The following is an 18,355-nucleotide window of genomic DNA, read 5'->3' as shown; positions in this document are numbered from 1 at the left end:
ATTTCTCGGACATGCATTTACCGATCCTGTTCAAATTTGGCACACAGATAATGAATGATGTGTTACACAAGCTTGTCATTTTTTTTCGAGATCACCTTCAAGATGGCTAAATGGCGGCCATTTTGTTACTTAAACGTGTCCCCATACACTTCTCGGACATGCATGGACCTATTTTGTTCAAACTTTGAACAAAGCCAAATCATGAGAGAATACATAAGCAGAAGATTTTGTGTTGTAATCCGACCAAAGATGGCCGACTGATGGCCTTTAACTCAGTACAGCAAAATTACTAAAACCACAGGGGGCTATGACATTGTATGTCTTTTCTCCATGTTCTCAGCTGATTGTATGATCAGCTGGGGACATTTTTTGGCTAAAGGATTTCACGCACGCAATGGCCAGACCAGGAGTTTGACTGAAAGTGATTATGCTACCGATAACTCACTTACTCTTCGCAAAAGCCACCGCAGGATCTTTAACATTCAGCAACTAATGCTGTCAGATGGAGCGCCCAGGTTAACGTCCATCTGGTCTTTGTGATGCCACACCATACCTGTGAAGGCCCAATCTGACCTTTCATAGTGTAGTCAATAATGAAACCCAGGATAGACATCTTAAAGGTAAGTGTTTAGACCTCGAAACTATCCTGTCTGACTCTTGACCCAAATGATTATGTTTACGTGTGTGTGTGTGTGTGTGTGTGTGTGTGTGTGTGTGTGTGTGTGTGTGTGTGTGTGTGTGTGTGTGTGTGTGTGTGTGTGTGTGTGTGTGTGTGTGTGATGCCCATGCCATTTACATATTACATATGCCTAAAGTTATCAGTCTCCAACCCCTCACTCCTATTATGCTCTTTATGAGGAGCATCTTAAAGTAGCATGTCCTTGGCCTGACAAATAAGGAGCAGAATAAAATTACAATATGTTAATTTTTAGTTTCAAGGTTAAATTAATATTCTACTGTATCTTCAATTGTCCATTCAAATCAAAGGAAAAAACGATTTTATGAGATTGATTGAATTGACTTATCTAATGCTGATAACCTTTCGCATCACTATTCCTTCCTATTCTCGAGTCTCCCATTAGCCTTGTTTCCATTCCTTCCCCCTCCCTCCCCTCCTCATAACTACCATACACCTTCTTCCCCCTCCCTTCATTTTTTTACACTTAAATGTTCTTTCAATTACCCCTCCCCTTTCCCACACACCCATGCATTAATGTAACTTTCCCACCCATTAACTCACCCATGCCCCCCCCCCCCCCTTTCCCACGCCTCCTCCCCCCAAGCCCTCTCCCTCCCACAGATCTCCCGATGTCCCTGCTCTCAAATGTTGTGTTTGTGCTTCCCCTTCTCTCCCCATTTGTCTACCGCTCCCCTTATTATATGTTTTGTGTGTCTGTTTTTTTTTTTTGTGTGATTAATGTTAGCTCTTTCACGAGCCTCGATCTTGTATACAAAAAAAACCCAAAAAAAAACCTGACCCTTGACTGGATGCTGAAAGGGTACCGGAAATGACGAGGTACTGTCGAAAAATGTTTGCACATTTCTTAAAACTATACCTGAGCATAAAAGTGGAATTTGTAAACAATTAAAGGGAAATATCACGGAACCTACATTATAGGATTAACCTCATTCACTCAAAAATGAAGAAACACAATATGCATCATGTACCGGTAATCTCATAAATGGTCTAAGATTTTATTGTGTACTTTGTTTTTCTCCAATAATTAGTTGGTATTCTTTCTCCCAACAGCTGCTGGATGGGATGGGAAGCCGGCTTGGCAGCCATGTTCGGGCCAGCCTCATTGGCCACACTCGTTTCCTGCGCTTACCTCTCTCACGGCTTGTTCTGTCTCCGCCGGCACCCAGAGCGCTGTTATGAGCTCAAGGAACCGAGATTGTCTGTAGCAATTGAGACACCAACAGGTGGAGCATATCAGCTGTCCACACTCTCGTCTAGGGATTGCCGGGCCCAGCACGAATGTGTCGCAACCCATAGTTGTGATACGAGGGTGTCAGGCAGTGGTCAGATGCTTGGCACCCCACCACCAGCCCTTGCTAATGAACATACCTTGGGAGAACAACTTGCTGGTGCAGGGATCTCTCTCTTTCTCTACACTACATCGTGGGCATTAGGTGCCCTTTCTGCACTGCCTTATGAAGAACCTCTTTTGCCTGTGATTTTCAGCTGTCTCTATGGTGGCACAGTGCTCACACTGGGCCTGTTTGTGCTTGTTCACCATGGAGCCAAACGAGATGATATATGGCTGTTGTGGTTTGGTCATTGCCATTGTCGTGGATCTTCTCGTCGACCGATCATCACTTCTACCACTGTCGGAGCACTTCCTGCTGAGGCAGAGATCCCAGGACTTGCCCACACAGAAAAAAATTCTTCAGCCTCACCAGTTTCATCTGCTCAGAAAACACACTCTAAAGGGTGGTTTGCAAATATTTTTGGGAGCAACAGGTATGTGATGGTGAGTGGTAGCCCTCCACCCCCAACCTTGCCATCTCTCTGCGAAGGCTTGCCACTAACCTTGAGTGACATGGCCTTCATGGCAGAGCTTGGAACTTCACCAAGCCCACAAACACAATCCTGCCGGTCGCCTCTCATTAAGCATCTCTCAACATTTGCGCCATACTCTTCAACAGAAGAACCTTTTGTTGTACCAAGGGTAGACCCTGTGTCCGAGCAAGGTGTTTCCTTGCATTGCCAAGCACAATCACATGAGCATGCTGGACTCATTCAACGAAGTACATTAACTGTGACCGACAGAATCCCGGAGGCTGATAAGGAAGATGACTGCCTCTTCAGTGGTTTTCCTCCTGAATACGGCGGAGCTACACCACTCCTTCCATGCTGCCATAGGGCAAGGGTATCTATGGCTGCCGTGGACATCGAAAAGGCTGCCATGGAAGAAAGCAGCGGCAGTGACGATTCGGAATATCAGGTGCCAAGGGGGACAGAAGCCCTGCCTTTCATGACTCCAAACAAATCTTGTCGTAAGATACAAGCGGAACCACAACAACCTGCAGAAGAAAGCAGTTGCAATCTTCGAACGGGTCTTTGGAGAAACGAAACTACCGTGTGAGAGAAGTACCCAGGTGTCCCTAGCTCTCATAGAGATTTCTGCTGACACTTAAGTGAGGGAAGCTCTGGTGCTGTCCTTGGATTAAACTTGCAACTAAGTTTTATACTTTCAAGCTGCAAGGAGTTTCGTGAGTGCTGTCGAGGAATGAAACCAAAATATGCAAGATTTGTATACTGGTGTCAAGTCGGTGTAAACTGCTGATGTGTAGCAACTTGGAACACACCTGTCTCCAATTTTGTGATACAAATGTAACTTTCAATGCCCCTACAGTTGTCCCTGGGACGAAAGCTGCACGTACAATTGGACATTACATTGAGAACCCACTCTGTATAAGCGATGAGCAGATGACCGACCAACTTTATGAACCATCACATCTACACAACAGTGCATTATTTATATTGTCTTGTAGATTTTCAGGAGGATAAACCGTGTTTTTGACACTTTATACTTTCATCTCTAATGCCCTCTCTGTGCAACATCGGCTGCTTATTCATCACGTCACGCGTACAGTGGTTATTTCTGCAAAGTGCTAATGTGCATTGAATTTGGTACGTGTGACACTTTAGCTTTGTAAATATGAGGTGAAATGAGAACTCATTCGGCCTAAATCATTCGCAACCAAGAAACTGACAAGCCGAGATGGCTCTCCGGTTATAGCAGTATACCGACAAGCTTTCTTGAAGCAATGCGTTCTGATAGCCGCTGTCTAAATTGATAACACTACAGTCCGACGGAAGACAAAACATAGGGATTGAACAAAGAGAATCTGCTGCAGTCCTCTTCCAGCAAATGTTATTTAAGTATGCTGTGCCGTCTTATCAAGCATCTCGACTAAATCATCAACAAAAATCGACCATGATTAGGCCGCACTTTCATGCTAGCTCACAGGTATAGACTACCACCAACAATTACCGTAACTACGTCATTCAATACTTGAACTGAACAACCTGTTGTGTTTCATTTTCTTGAGTTTCACTGGGAGTTGGAAAATTGATGTCGCCAGATCCCAGAGTTTCAATCTGTTTCCTTTTCTGTTCCCAGAGTTGCTTCACTTGGTGCTTTTTACAAGATGAGGCTCATAGATGGACCTGTTCACCTGAAAGTGGAGTAGTTTTTTGGCAATTGGGCACAATCAGTATGGGAATGAATGAACAGCAAAAGAGAGAGGAAGAGACAGGAAACACTGAAACTTGCAAGTAACAGAGTTGTGTTAGGAAGGCTGAATGAGGATAATAAAGATGGGGCAGGATATGGAGGGTGACATGATGTGATGGTGTCATGCATGCTTGAAGCTCTGGAGGGAAGATTGGGAAAGAATGGCCTCTGGAAGGTAGTTCCATAGACTGGAGGGAGAGGAACAAAGAAGTTGAGGTGTGCAGTCAGCCTGGGTTTTGGAAGTTTAATCAGGACAGGATTACTCCAGGAAGACATACATCCTGAAGTTGCCGGGAAAGGTTAGAGGACTGATGGAGCAATGCAGGAGAAGAAGTGGTAAAATACCCGATTCTCTAATCATGCAAAGTCCTCCTCAGCACACTTAAACTATCATCCAACTACAAGGCCTTCATCAGCAGCTTGATGGAATACTGCTCTACCCTCTTGGTTGGCGCCCCTGCCTCACAAATCGCTCTCCCGAAAACGAAGAAACTCCCAAAACTCAGAATCACATCTCACCTCCACTCATTTGTTCATTTTTCCTGCCGTTGCAACCAACTTCAACACTCTCTTCAATCTCATTATTCCCTCCAGATCTTCAAGACAGCTGTTCACCACAATCTCAGATCATCTCCATTCCCAAACCATCATCTTTTTAATCCCCATTAATCCCACACTCCAAGTTTCAATTTATTCCTACTGAGAATTTGTCTGCATCGTGTCCATCCGCTGTATCCTCTCCTCACCCTCATTCTTACCCACATCCCTTGTTTGTCTGTCTTCGTCAATTTTGTCCCTTGGCACTGCTGTTGGTGTTTCCCCCTCCTTTTCTGCTGTTCCTTTTCTTCTGTTGCAACCTGATGCTTTCTGTGTTCCAGATCTTCCGCAAATTTTAACTTTGTATACATAAAAGGAACAAAACTTCTGCTTCGGCCTATTTGAGGGAGAATCCAATAACAATGAGAGCTTTACATTCCACAGAATATCGGAGACACAGACATGATGCTAGTGGGTACATCAGCCCATAGTGTAGATAATTTTTTATTTTACAAATAAGCAAATGAAAAACAGAAATCAGTGTCCACTTGTATCATGGAAATGTTACAAAAATGCTTGGGTCAGAATCAGACTGCAATGTCCGCCACAGGACGAGGAACATGCCTTACACGGGTTCAGCGTCACAGCGTACACACCCTCTTTTTTTTCTTTTTTTTCTTTTTGTATACAAGATCGAGGCTCGTGTAAAAGCTAACATCAATCACAAAAAAAAAAACTGACACATAAAACATATGATAAAGGGAGCGGGAGAACAAGATGGAGAGCAGGGACATCGGGAGATCTGTGGGAGGGAGTGGGCTTGGGGGAAGGAGGCATGGGAAGGGGGAGTGGGAGAGGTTAAAAAAACGCATGGACACTGCACAGGTGTAGTTTTGTGGTTAGCCTTTTGATAGCATTTGCTCCATCTCAATGGTTCCTCCCAGATACCTGAGTTGCCACAAACTAGTCCAACAGGATCGTGGGTGTTTCTTCAGAGACACTATCTCCTTAGTGGTGCCATTTGGCTCCCAAAGAGAGCTCATCCGGCCTTTGTCAGGTGTCGTTTTTAGTCCTGCAAGGTGTCATAGTCACCCTCCCCACTGGCAACCCAGTGAGGGGTGTCGGTTTAGTCGCCGACAACCCGATCATGTGGCAGGTAGCACTGGGTCACATGTCACCAGTGGCATTCCAAAGACTTACCTGACCATATTTTTATATCAGGATACAGATATAGCCATTGTGGCCTGAGTAGCTCCGATTTTTTAAGCAAAGCCTTCGATCGACAGAGAATGCCCAGACTGTGGCTGACTTTTGTTGGCATAGGAGAGGTCATGAGGTCATGTCTGATATTGAGGCCGAGAAGTTCATGAGACTGAACCTCTTCCAGTGGCTGACCATGAAAATAGAAAAGTTGCTTATTTTAATGTTTCTTCAACATCAACAGGATGAGACAGTGAGATATTCCAGGAGTTAAGGACATGTTCCATTGATCAGAAGAGGATCTAATCAATTCCAGATTGGCAGTTAATTATGCAGCTCCAGTCTGCCTAGCAGTAGGGTGGGGTGTGAGTTGCAGGATGCAAGACTCCATCAAACAGGTGTGAGTTCATTTACTTTCACGTGGAAGAATGGTGCCGCATCCCTCCTGCAGATTTCCAAACACTGGTGAACTCCATGCCCGACCCATACTGGTCACACGTGGTGGCCCAACGCTCTACTCTATGCCTGGCACATACTGGTCACACGTGGTGGCCCAACGCTCTACTCTATGCCTGGCACATACTGGTCACATGCGGTGGCCCAACGCTCTACTCTATGCCCGGCACATACTGGTCACACGTGGTGGCCCAACGCTTTACTCTATGCCCGGCACATACTGGTCACACCTGGTGGCCCAACGCTCTACTCTATGCCCGGCCCATACTGGTCACACCTGGTGGCCCAACGCCCTATTCAGTGACTTTACATTGGTATTTCCATGTTTTGTCCACTACCTGTATGTCCAATGAGATGGTCCTGACCTCTGGATTGTGATTCATGGTCTTCAACCGTTGCTGAGAGAGGAGCTGAACTCAGAATGACCAGGATTGGATGACCAGGATGAATCCACACTGATGGTCAGGGATCAAGTAGTTTGAAAAGAGGAAAGACTTGACCTCAGTATCAATGATGGATTCCATGACTTTTCTTGTACGAGTATTTGTAAATTCCCTCATCTGTAGTTCATAAAATCTATTTTTCTACCTTTCTGGGAGACAGGAGTGATGCTTGATTCCCAGGCCGAAGGAAGGCGGATATCAGGAAGGGACAGATTGAACAGGACACACGAAGCAGGAGCAAGTACGGAACAGCAGGGTTTGAGAAGCAAGGACGACAGAACAGGTGCAGGGTTTGAAAGCTGGAAATTTCAATGACTAATCCTATCTGTTTTTTATCTATAATTTCACCCGGAAGTGAAAACCGAAACCAATTCTATGCTATGGACTATTCCCTTTTTTTTGATGACGTGAATCTTCATTAACGAGCGATTACAACTTTGTTTATCTCAGCCTCTGGAATATGTCAATCATTAAAATGTAAAGAAATTTGTTTTGTTAATTCACCCATAAACGTCGTTTCGCGAACAAAAAAAGCACTTCTTGATCTGAACCCGAATCTGATGTATCGGAATATTCAGTGTGACGTAGTAACATGAACACATTAATGGCGGTGTCAATGCCACTACTGCTCCTCAACGTAAACATTATGACGGCACAGCCAGAGTTTGAATGTCTCTAGCCCTTTTAAATTTCATAAATAAAGTAAAGAAATGCACATTGACTGTTTCACAACTTTTCTGTTTGTAAAGTTTATGATCGATCATAATTCGTCACAAGCAGGGTACGCATCATTTACATTTATGATCTTCAATGACACTTTACTTTCCTCATAATTTGCATATTATATATTTTTTAGACATTTCTTTCAACCCTTTTGTGCGGAAAATGCAAATTTAATGGATATTTAAATAGGGCAAGACAAAAATGCTCCCAATGCGAAAAATAACCTTCTCTCATGTATACATGGATACACACCTGTCTGGATGGATAAACACCTGTCTGGATGGATAAATACCTGCCTGGATGGATACAAACCTATCTGGATGGATACAAACCTATCTGGATGGATACACACCTGTCGAGATGGATGTACATCTGTCTGGATGGATACACAACTGTCTGAATGGATGCACTTCTGTCATGACGGATGCACTCCTGTCTCGATGGATGCACTTCTGTCTGGATGGATATACATCTGTCTGAATGGATGCACTTCTGTCTGGATGGATGCACACCTGTCTGGATGGATGCACTTCTGTCTGGATGGATGCACTTCTGTCTGGATGGATGCACTTCTGTCTGGATGGATGCACTTCTGTCTGGATGGATACACACCTGTCTGGATGGATGCACTCCTGTCGGGATGGATGCACTTCTGTCTGGATGGATGCACTTCTGTCTGGATGGATGCACTTCTGTCTGGATGGATGCACTTCTGTCTGGATGGATGCACTCTTGTCGGGATGGATGCACTTCTGTCTGGATGGATGCACTTCTGTCTGGATGGATGCACTCCTATCGGGATGGATGCACGTCTGTCTGGATGGATGCACTTCTGTCTGGATAGATGCACTCCTGTCTGGATGGATGCACTTCTGTCTGAATGGATACACTCTTGTCGGGATGGATGTACATCTGTCTGAATGGATGCCCTCCTGTCTGGATGGATGCACTTCTGTCTGGATGGATGCACTTCTCTCTGGATGGATGCACTCTTGTCGGGATAGATGCACTTTTGTCTGGATGGATGCACTTCTGTCTGGATGGATGCACTCCTATCGGGATGGATGCACGTCTGTCTGAATGGATGCACTTCTGTCTGGATGGATGCACTTCTATCTTGATGGATGCACTTCTATCTTGATGGATGCACTCCTGTTGAGATGGATACACTCCTGTCTGGATGGATACACTCCTGTTGGGATGGATACACTCCTGTCTGGATGGATGCACTCCTGTTGGGATGGATACACTCCTGTCTGGATGGATACACTCCTGTCTGGATGGATGCACTCCCGTCTGGATGGATGCACTCCTGTTGGGATGGATGCACTCCTGTCTGGATGGATGCACTCCTGTCTGGATGGATGCACTCCTGTCGGGATGGATGCACCCCTGTCTGGATGGATACACTCCTGTCTGGATGGATGCACTCCTGTCTGGATGGATGCACTCCTGTTGGGATGGATGCACTCCTGTTGGGATGGATGCCCTCCTGTTGAGATGGATACACTCCTGTCTGGATGGATACACTCCTGTCTGGATGGATACACTCCTGTTGGGATGGATACACTCCTGTTGGGATGGATACACTCCTGTCTGGATGGATGCACTCCTGCCTGGATGGATGCACTCCTGTCTGGATGGATGCACTCCTGCCTGGATGGATGCACTCCTGCCTGGATGGATACACTCCTGCCTGGATGGATACACTCCTGTCTGGATGGATGCACTCCTGCCTGGATGGATACACTCCTGTCTGGGTGGATGCACTCCTGCCTGGATGGATACAAACCTATCTGGATGGATACACACCTGTCGAGATGGATGTACATCTGTCTGGATGGATACACAACTGTCTGAATGGATGCACTTCTGTCTGGACGGATGCACTTCTGTCTGGATGGATTCACACCTGTCATGACGGATGCACTCCTGTCTCGATGGATGCACTTCTGTCTGGATGGATATACATCTGTCTGAATGGATGCACTTCTGTCTGGATGGATGCACACCTGTCTGGATGGATGCACTTCTGTCTGGATGGATGCACTTCTGTCTGGATGGATGCACTTCTGTCTGGATGGATGCACTTCTGTCTGGATGGATGCACACCTGTCTGGATGGATGCACTCCTGTCGGGATGGATGCACTTCTGTCTGGATGGATGCACTTCTGTCTGGATGGATGCACTTCTGTCTGGATGGATGCACTTCTGTCTGGATGGATGCACTCTTGTCGGGATGGATGCACTTCTGTCTGGATGGATGCACTTCTGTCTGGATGGATGCACTCCTATCGGGATGGATGCACGTCTGTCTGGATGGATGCACTTCTGTCTGGATAGATGCACTCCTGTCTGGATGGATGCACTTCTGTCTGAATGGATACACTCTTGTCGGGATGGATGTACATCTGTCTGAATGGATGCCCTCCTGTCTGGATGGATGCACTTCTGTCTGGATGGATGCACTTCTCTCTGGATGGATGCACTCTTGTCGGGATAGATGCACTTTTGTCTGGATGGATGCACTTCTGTCTGGATGGATGCACTCCTATCGGGATGGATGCACGTCTGTCTGAATGGATGCACTTCTGTCTGGATAGATGCACTTCTGTCTGGATGGATGCACTTCTGTCTGGATGGATGCACTTCTATCTTGATGGATGCACTTCTATCTTGATGGATGCACTCCTGTTGAGATGGATACACTCCTGTCTGGATGGATACACTCCTGTTGGGATGGATACACTCCTGTCTGGATGGATGCACTCCTGTTGGGATGGATACACTCCTGTCTGGATGGATACACTCCTGTCTGGATGGATGCACTCCCGTCTGGATGGATGCACTCCTCTTGGGATGGATGCACTCCTGTCTGGATGGATGCACTCCTGTCTGGATGGATGCACTCCTGTCGGGATGGATGCACCCCTGTCTGGATGGATACACTCCTGTCTGGATGGATGCACTCCTGTCTGGATGGATGCACTCCTGTTGGGATGGATGCACTCCTGTTGGGATGGATGCCCTCCTGTTGAGATGGATACACTCCTGTCTGGATGGATACACTCCTGTCTGGATGGATACACTCCTGTTGGGATGGATACACTCCTGTTGGGATGGATACACTCCTGTCTGGATGGATGCACTCCTGCCTGGATGGATGCACTCCTGTCTGGATGGATGCACTCCTGCCTGGATGGATGCACTCCTGCCTGGATGGATGCACTCCTGCCTGGATGGATACACTCCTGCCTGGATGGATACACTCCTGTCTGGATGGATGCACTCCTGCCTGGATGGATACACTCCTGTTTGGGTGGATGCACTCCTGTCTGGATGGATGCACTCCTGTCGGGATGGATGCACTCCTGTCTGGATGGATGCACTCCTGTCGGGATGGATGCACTCCTGTCTGGATGGATGCACTCCTGTCTGGATGGATGCACTCCTGTCTGGATGGATGCACTCCTGTCTGGATGGATGTACTCCTGTCTGTATGGTTGTACACCTGGCTGGATGGATACACTCCTGTCGGGATGGATACACTCCTGCCTGGATGGATGTACTCCTGTCTGTATGGTTGTACACCTGGCTGGATGGATACACTCCTGTCTGGATGGATGTATATCTGCTTGATTGATACACACCTGGCTGGATGGATCCACTCCTGTCTGTATGGATAGTGGATACACTCCTGTCTGGATGGATGTACTTCTGTCTGGATGGATGTATATCTGTCCAGATGAATGCGCACCTGTCCAGATGGATGCACACCTGCCCAGATGGATGCACATCTGCACAGATGGATGTGCACCTGCCCAGATGGATGTGCACCTGCCCAGATGGATGCACACCTGCCCAGGTGGATGTCACCTGCCCAGAAGGATGCACACCCGCCCAGATGGATGTGCACCTGCCCTGGTGGATGCACACCTGCCCTGGTGGATGCACACAAGCGCCAGGCTTTATCTTGATGCACTTTATAAAAGTTGTTGCGTATACTTTAAGACATTCGTGTAAATCTGCAGTCCGGTGGTGGATGAATTCCATGCACACATTCTCATATCCATTCTTCTCGGCAAAGCATCGCATCCAGATCCGCATTTGGTGGTTGATGTACCCACCACACAATCGTGATCGTATCAAGATCCGCATTTGGTGGTTGATGTACCCACCACACAATCGTGATCGTATCAAGATCCGCATTTGGTGGTTGATGTACCCACCACACAATCGTGATCGTATCAAGATCCGCATTTGGTGGTTGATGTACCCACCACACAATCGTGATCGTATCAAGATCCGCATTTGGTGGTTGATGTACCCACCACACAATCGTGAATAGCTTTTTGACATATGACCGTTTGTTCGTTCTTTTTTTCCTTCTGAGCAAACAGGAGCTAAAGGTCCAGACGTGTACTGTGAATTTCGTTGGCTGTGTACATTTCGGAATTAAACGATTATTTTGTGACTTTTTTTCGAGTGTTTGCATTTTGTGACGTGTCATATGTTTGTGGATCATGGAAAAGATGTTCAAACATTGCATCATAACCCGATTCAGTTTAGGTTTAAGGGAGCATAAATGTTTGGAAAGGCCACGTTTAATGGTTGAACTAGAAGGGCACACGGTAGGTCACACACCTCCACCAGGCTGAACAGTTTGTTTTGTATCCCGCTGATAGGCCGGGTCTGGATTCGGACCTGAACCAAAATCGAATCGGCTTGTTCTTGTTACCAAACCAACTCATACACCAAGTTTAGTCATAACTCGTCCATAACGTTTTGAAATATCATGTTATATATCGCTTTTCACCCGATCTCTCAATGGTGAAGAATCACAGGAGTTAACAAGAAAGAGCAATCAGATTGCAAATCCTCGCCAGGATGTATTTTCAGTGGTTTTTAAGGCTTTCATGTTAAAACAAATATGGCGGCCGAACCACGTTACCGACGACGTCATCATTATTATTTTTTCGAAACTAATTTATTCCTAGATTATGCTCAAGAAGTTTCATCTTGATCGGATTAAGTTTTGTACTTGTCGAATTCTGACGTCATAATGGAGGCACCTATGACATCATCATTAACATAAATTACCCATGGAGATTTCTTTACAATGAGCCATGTCTCAATTGTTTCTATTCAGCGCTTTCGGAGATATAGAAGTGCAAAATGTTTCGATTTTTCCGACATCGCGACTGAACCACGTGGTCTATGACGTCATAATTATCACAAAAAAATTCTGCAGGTGGAATTGCACCTATGGTGAAAATTTCCTGTCAATTGGACCAACGGTTGTAGAGAAAATCATATTTATTCTGTGTGGATGGACAAACAAACAAACAAATGAAAAATCGGACAGAGACCGAGGACTTGCCGGAATTTACTTTTTTATCAGCCATTTAGGACAAATATGGCGGCCGAACCACGTGACCGATGACGACATCATTAACATATTTTATTCCCCATGGAGAGTGCTTTACAACGAGCCATGTCTCAATTTTTTCTATTCAGCACTTTTGGAGATATAGAGGTGCTAAATTTTTCGGTTTTTCCAAGATGGCGGCCGAATCACGTGACCTATGACGTCATCATTAACATATTTTATTCCCCATGGAGAGTTCTTTACAATGAGCCATGTCTCAATTTTTTCTATTCAGCACTTTCGGAGATATGGAGGTGCAAAGTTTTTCGGTTTTTCCAAGATGGCGGCCGAACAACGTGACCGATGACGTCATCATTAACGTATTTTATTCCCCATGGAGATTTCTTTACAATGAGCCATGTCTCAATTTTTTCTATTCAGCACTTTCGGAGATATGGAGGTGCAAATCTTTTCGGTTTTTCCAAGATGGCGGCCGAACCACGTGACCGATGACGTCATAAATTGGGCTCAGTCTATTCCAGGGCAAGACAAATACGTGTGCAAAGATTGGCGATTCTACGTGCAACGGTGTAGACGTAGTGCTGCAAACAGACAGACAGACAAACGAACAGATCAACATACTTGCCGGAATCTTTTCTGGAAAGTAATGAAAAATCGGTCAGAGACCGAAGACTTGCCGGAATGTACTTTTTATCGGCCATTTTGGACAAATATGGAGGCCGAACCAGGTGACCGATGACATCATTATTTGTTTTCTAAACTAATTTATTCCTAGATTATGCTCAAGAAATTTCATCTTGATCGGATGAAGTTTTGTACTTGTCGAATTATGACGTCATAATGCAGGCACCTATGACATCATCATTAACATATTTTATTGCCCATGCAGAGTTCTTTACAATGTGCCATGTCTCAATTTTTTCTATTCAGCACTTTCGGAGATATCGAGGTGCAAATTTTTTCGGTTTTTCCAAGATGGCGGCTGAACCACGTGACCGATGACGTCATCATTATTATTTTTACTCCACCAGTTTATGCTGACATGGCGCTCAAAAAATTGCATCTTGATTGGATGAAGTTTTGTACTTGTCGAATGATTGAATTATGATGTCATAATGGAGGCCTTGGGCCTAGAGAGTTCAAAATTGGGCACAGTCTCTTCCAGGGCAAGACAAATATGTGTGTAAAGTATGCCGATTCTATGTGCAACGTTCTAGACGTAGTACTGCGCACAAACAGACAGACAGACAAACCAACCAATATACTTGCTGGAATCTTTTCCAGCAAGTAATGAAAAATCACTCACAGAGCGACACTTGGCAAAAGTGAATAAAGCAGAATGGCACTCAGTAGGGAATCCTTTTGACCTCACAAGTAGTTGGTGGTTGAATTCAGTTTGCCGATATGTATGTCCTATTCAAATTTCAAGTCAATCGGATGAAAATTGAGGATTTTAGAAATTCGAAAAAATGTGGTTGACCTTTGGCCTATGTTGACCTTTTGACCCCAAAATATATAGGATTTTGTCGGACCACGAACTCTACCATTTGGTGAAGTTTCGTGAAGATCGGTTTAAAATTGTGACCTGTAGGCAAGTATAAGTGATTGGACAGACAAACATACAAACACACACACAAACCGGAGTGATCAACATACTTGCAAAAAAAAAAAAATTTTTTTGCCAAGTGACAAACAGACAAACAGACAAACAAACAGACAGACAGACAGACAAACGGACTCAAATGCAATACCCTCTCCTCAGGCGAGGGCAACACGAAACATCATGTGACAATTGGGTCTCTGAGAGATGCAAGATATTATGAGAGGAACTTGCCAGATGATGTTCAACAGAGGAAAGATTCGAAGCCATGGTGATCTTCATGAGTAAAGCGACAGATGTGAGTGTATTCCAGCATCTGTTCCACCAATGGGTCCACATTTCAAAAATCGACTCCCAGCAAGAACAGCCATGAGGTAGCCTGACAGGTATGACCTTGACAAAAACAAAACATGGACAGCCTCACTTTTGTCCTTTGGAGTCCTCTGGTAAAGTTTGACGAAGAGAGCTGAAAGCATTCGTGAGTTATTGTGCTCACAGACAAACAAACAAACGAGACAAATTACATTTTCTATTTTTGTCACAACAGAAAACCAGACAGGGGTGAAGACATAACCTCCATCCACCGTTGGTGGGGAGGTAGAAACTGTAGTGCATGATATAAAATGTCCTTCCAGACATAATTTGATTACATCGTGTCGATGTGACTTATTACCACAATAACAGCCTTGCAAAAATAGGTAGCAACTTTTCAATCACCATATATATATATACACAGTCACGTGAAAAAGTACGTACACCCCATGTAAAGTTTTGACTTTTTCAACATATTTCAACATATTTCAACATACAGTTATTTGATCTTCATTTCAACAATATTGATAGATAAACGTGACATAATATAACAAATATCATGAAACATTTACATTTTGTAGTCCATTGTATAATTTAAATAAACATAAATGCAAATTTCACATGTGGAAAAAGTAAGCACGCCCCATGAAATGTTTTTTTAAATCTTTTTAACATATGTGAACATATCAATATGTGATCTTCATTTAAACAGTATCTATAGATAAAGGTGATCTAATTGAACAAAAAACAATGACAAATTGACTTTGCAATAATTTATTCAACAAAAAAATTAACAGAGATGCCATTTCCTTCTGTGGAAAAAGTAAGTACACCCTTGGCTCTAATAGGTGGTATTGCCCCCTTTGGCAGAAACAACCTCAAGTAGGCGTTTCTTATAACTGTCTACCAGTCTCTGACATCGACTGGGAGAAATTTTTGCCCACTCCTCCATGCAGAATTATTTCAGCTGTGCGATGTTTGAGGGGTTTCTTGCATGCACAGCTCGTTTCATATCCCCCCACAACATCTCGATGGGATTTAGATCCGGGCTTTGACTTGGCCATGCCAGAGCCCTCCATTTCTTTCTTTTCAGCCATTCCTTGGTGGATTTACTGGTATGTTTAGGGTCATTGTCATGTTGCAAGGTCCACCTTCAGTTGAGCTTCAACTTTCCGACAGATGGCCTCACATTATCCTCAAGCACCCTCTGGTACAATGAGGAATTCATAGTGGATTCTATGATGGTGAGCTGCCCAGGCCCTGGTGCAGCAAAGCTGCCCCAAACCATAATATTTCCACCACCATGCTTTACAGTTGGTATCAGGTTCTTGTGGTCAAATGCTGCCTTTGGTTTTTGCCAAACATGTCTTCTGGTACTGTGGCCAAATAGCTCTACCTTTGACTCATCTGTCCAGGGCACGTTGTTCCAGAAGTGCTGGTCTTTGCCTCGGTGTTCATTGGCAAACTTTAGTCTTGCCCTGATGTTCTTTCTGGACAGCAAAGGTCTCCTCCTGGCACACCTCCCATGTAGATCAAATTTGTGCAGCCTCTTTCTAATGGTAGACTCGTGCACTTTGACAGCAACAGTGGCAAGAGCTACCTGTAGGTCCCGTGATGACATTCTGGGGTTCTTCGAGACTTCTTTCACCATCTTGCGGTCTGCTCTCAGGCTGACCTTGCTGGGGCGGCCTGGCCTGAACAAGTTGGCAGTTATTTGGAATCTTCTCCACTTGTATATGATCTTCCGGACAGTCGAATAATTGATTTCAAATTGTTTGGAGATCTTTTTAAATCCCTTCCCAGACTCGTAGGCATCTATAACCTTCTTTCTGAAGGCCTCAGAGAGCTCTTTTGATCTAGGCATGGTGACGCCGCACACTTCAACAACAAAGAGCAAACCAAACTAAATGTCTGATCAACATTTGACAGACAAATGTCAGACATTTGACTGACAAATTCGGCCATTGATACCTTCCCCAGTGAGGGGAAGGTATCAATGGAAGATAAGACAGGTTCCTCCAAGTTCCTATCTAACGATGTTCTAATCATTTGCACCTGAGCTGGTGCACCTGATTCTAATTTTAGGTATTTGAAGTAGTGATAAATGTCGGGGTGTACTTACTTTTTCCACATGCGAAATTTGCATTTATGTTTCTTTAAATTATACAATGGACAACAAAATGTAAATGTTGCATGATATTTGTTATGTTATATCACCTTTATCTATGAATATTGTTGAAATGAAGATCAAATAGCTGTATGTTGAAATATGTTGAAAAAGTCAAAACTTTACATGGGGTGTATTTACTTTTTCACGTGACTGTATACATATATATATATATATATATATATATATATATATATATATATATATATATATATATACACACATACACAGGGTGGACCAGAAACCCTTGACACATTTTGAAGAACGATACCTGCAACAAACAACTAAGTTTATTATTGGTCTTTGGTTCAAAACAAAACATGATTACTCGTTGGAGTCTAATCAGTCTAATATACATGAAACAGATCAGTTCAAATGTTCAAACTGCTTTCCTTCATTGTCTCTGCACAGCTGTAGCCGTGACGAAACACGCAGTATATATATACAGTGCGTATCAAAAAAAAGGTAATCCGAATTCAAGGGGTTAATATGCAAAGGTTATTTAGTTTGACAATTTGCATGTGGTTTACCAATTATGAGATGATCCTCAGTTTTCCATTGATGCCTTTCATGCATCATTGGTGTCACGCATGACCGAGTACATGTTCATTGAAAATGACAAGTTCAAATCGCATTTTCACAAGTTTGGCTAATCGGTGCAAGACAGTTTTAAATGGACGCATTACTTGTCGACTGCCAAGTTGATTATGTAAAATTGTTAAGCTGCTCTGGTAATCGTCGGTTGCGTCATCCTTTGTTTAAGATGGGTATTTAAGATGGGCCTACAGTGTATGAGTTTAGAGACAGTCTGAGTCATTGAAAAGATGGTTCAACTTACGACTGAACAGCGGACCTTCGTGGTTACAACCTTTTACCAAACTTGAAGTTTTCAGCGAACTCGTGATGCGTTCAGGGAACGTTTCCCAGAACGGGAGCCTCCAGCAGCCAAAACCATCTGGGCGAATGTTAAAAAATACCAAGAGCATGGCACTAGCCTCAACCGCAACAAGGAGAATTCTGGTAGGAGGCGCACTGGGCGATCGGAAATGAACATTGCAGCAGTAAGGCAGCAAGTTTTGGAGCATCCAAGGGATACCAGCGCAGGATGAAATGGGACGGGATTGCCTTCGGCAACATTCAACCCAATCACAAGACTGGACCTCCACCAACATCCATATCGGATTTACATCCGGCATCAACTTACGCCAGGGGATTTTGCCAGGAGGCTGGTGCTTGCCGGATGGTTGATAGCACGTTGTGAAGCAGATGTCGATTTCCTGCGG

Source organism: Myxine glutinosa, chromosome 3 (genome assembly GCF_964187855.1).
Source record: "Myxine glutinosa chromosome 3, kmMyxGlut1.1, whole genome shotgun sequence".
In the NCBI taxonomy this organism is placed as follows: Eukaryota; Metazoa; Chordata; class Myxini; order Myxiniformes; family Myxinidae; genus Myxine; species Myxine glutinosa.
This window is presented reverse-complemented; position numbering follows the sequence as displayed.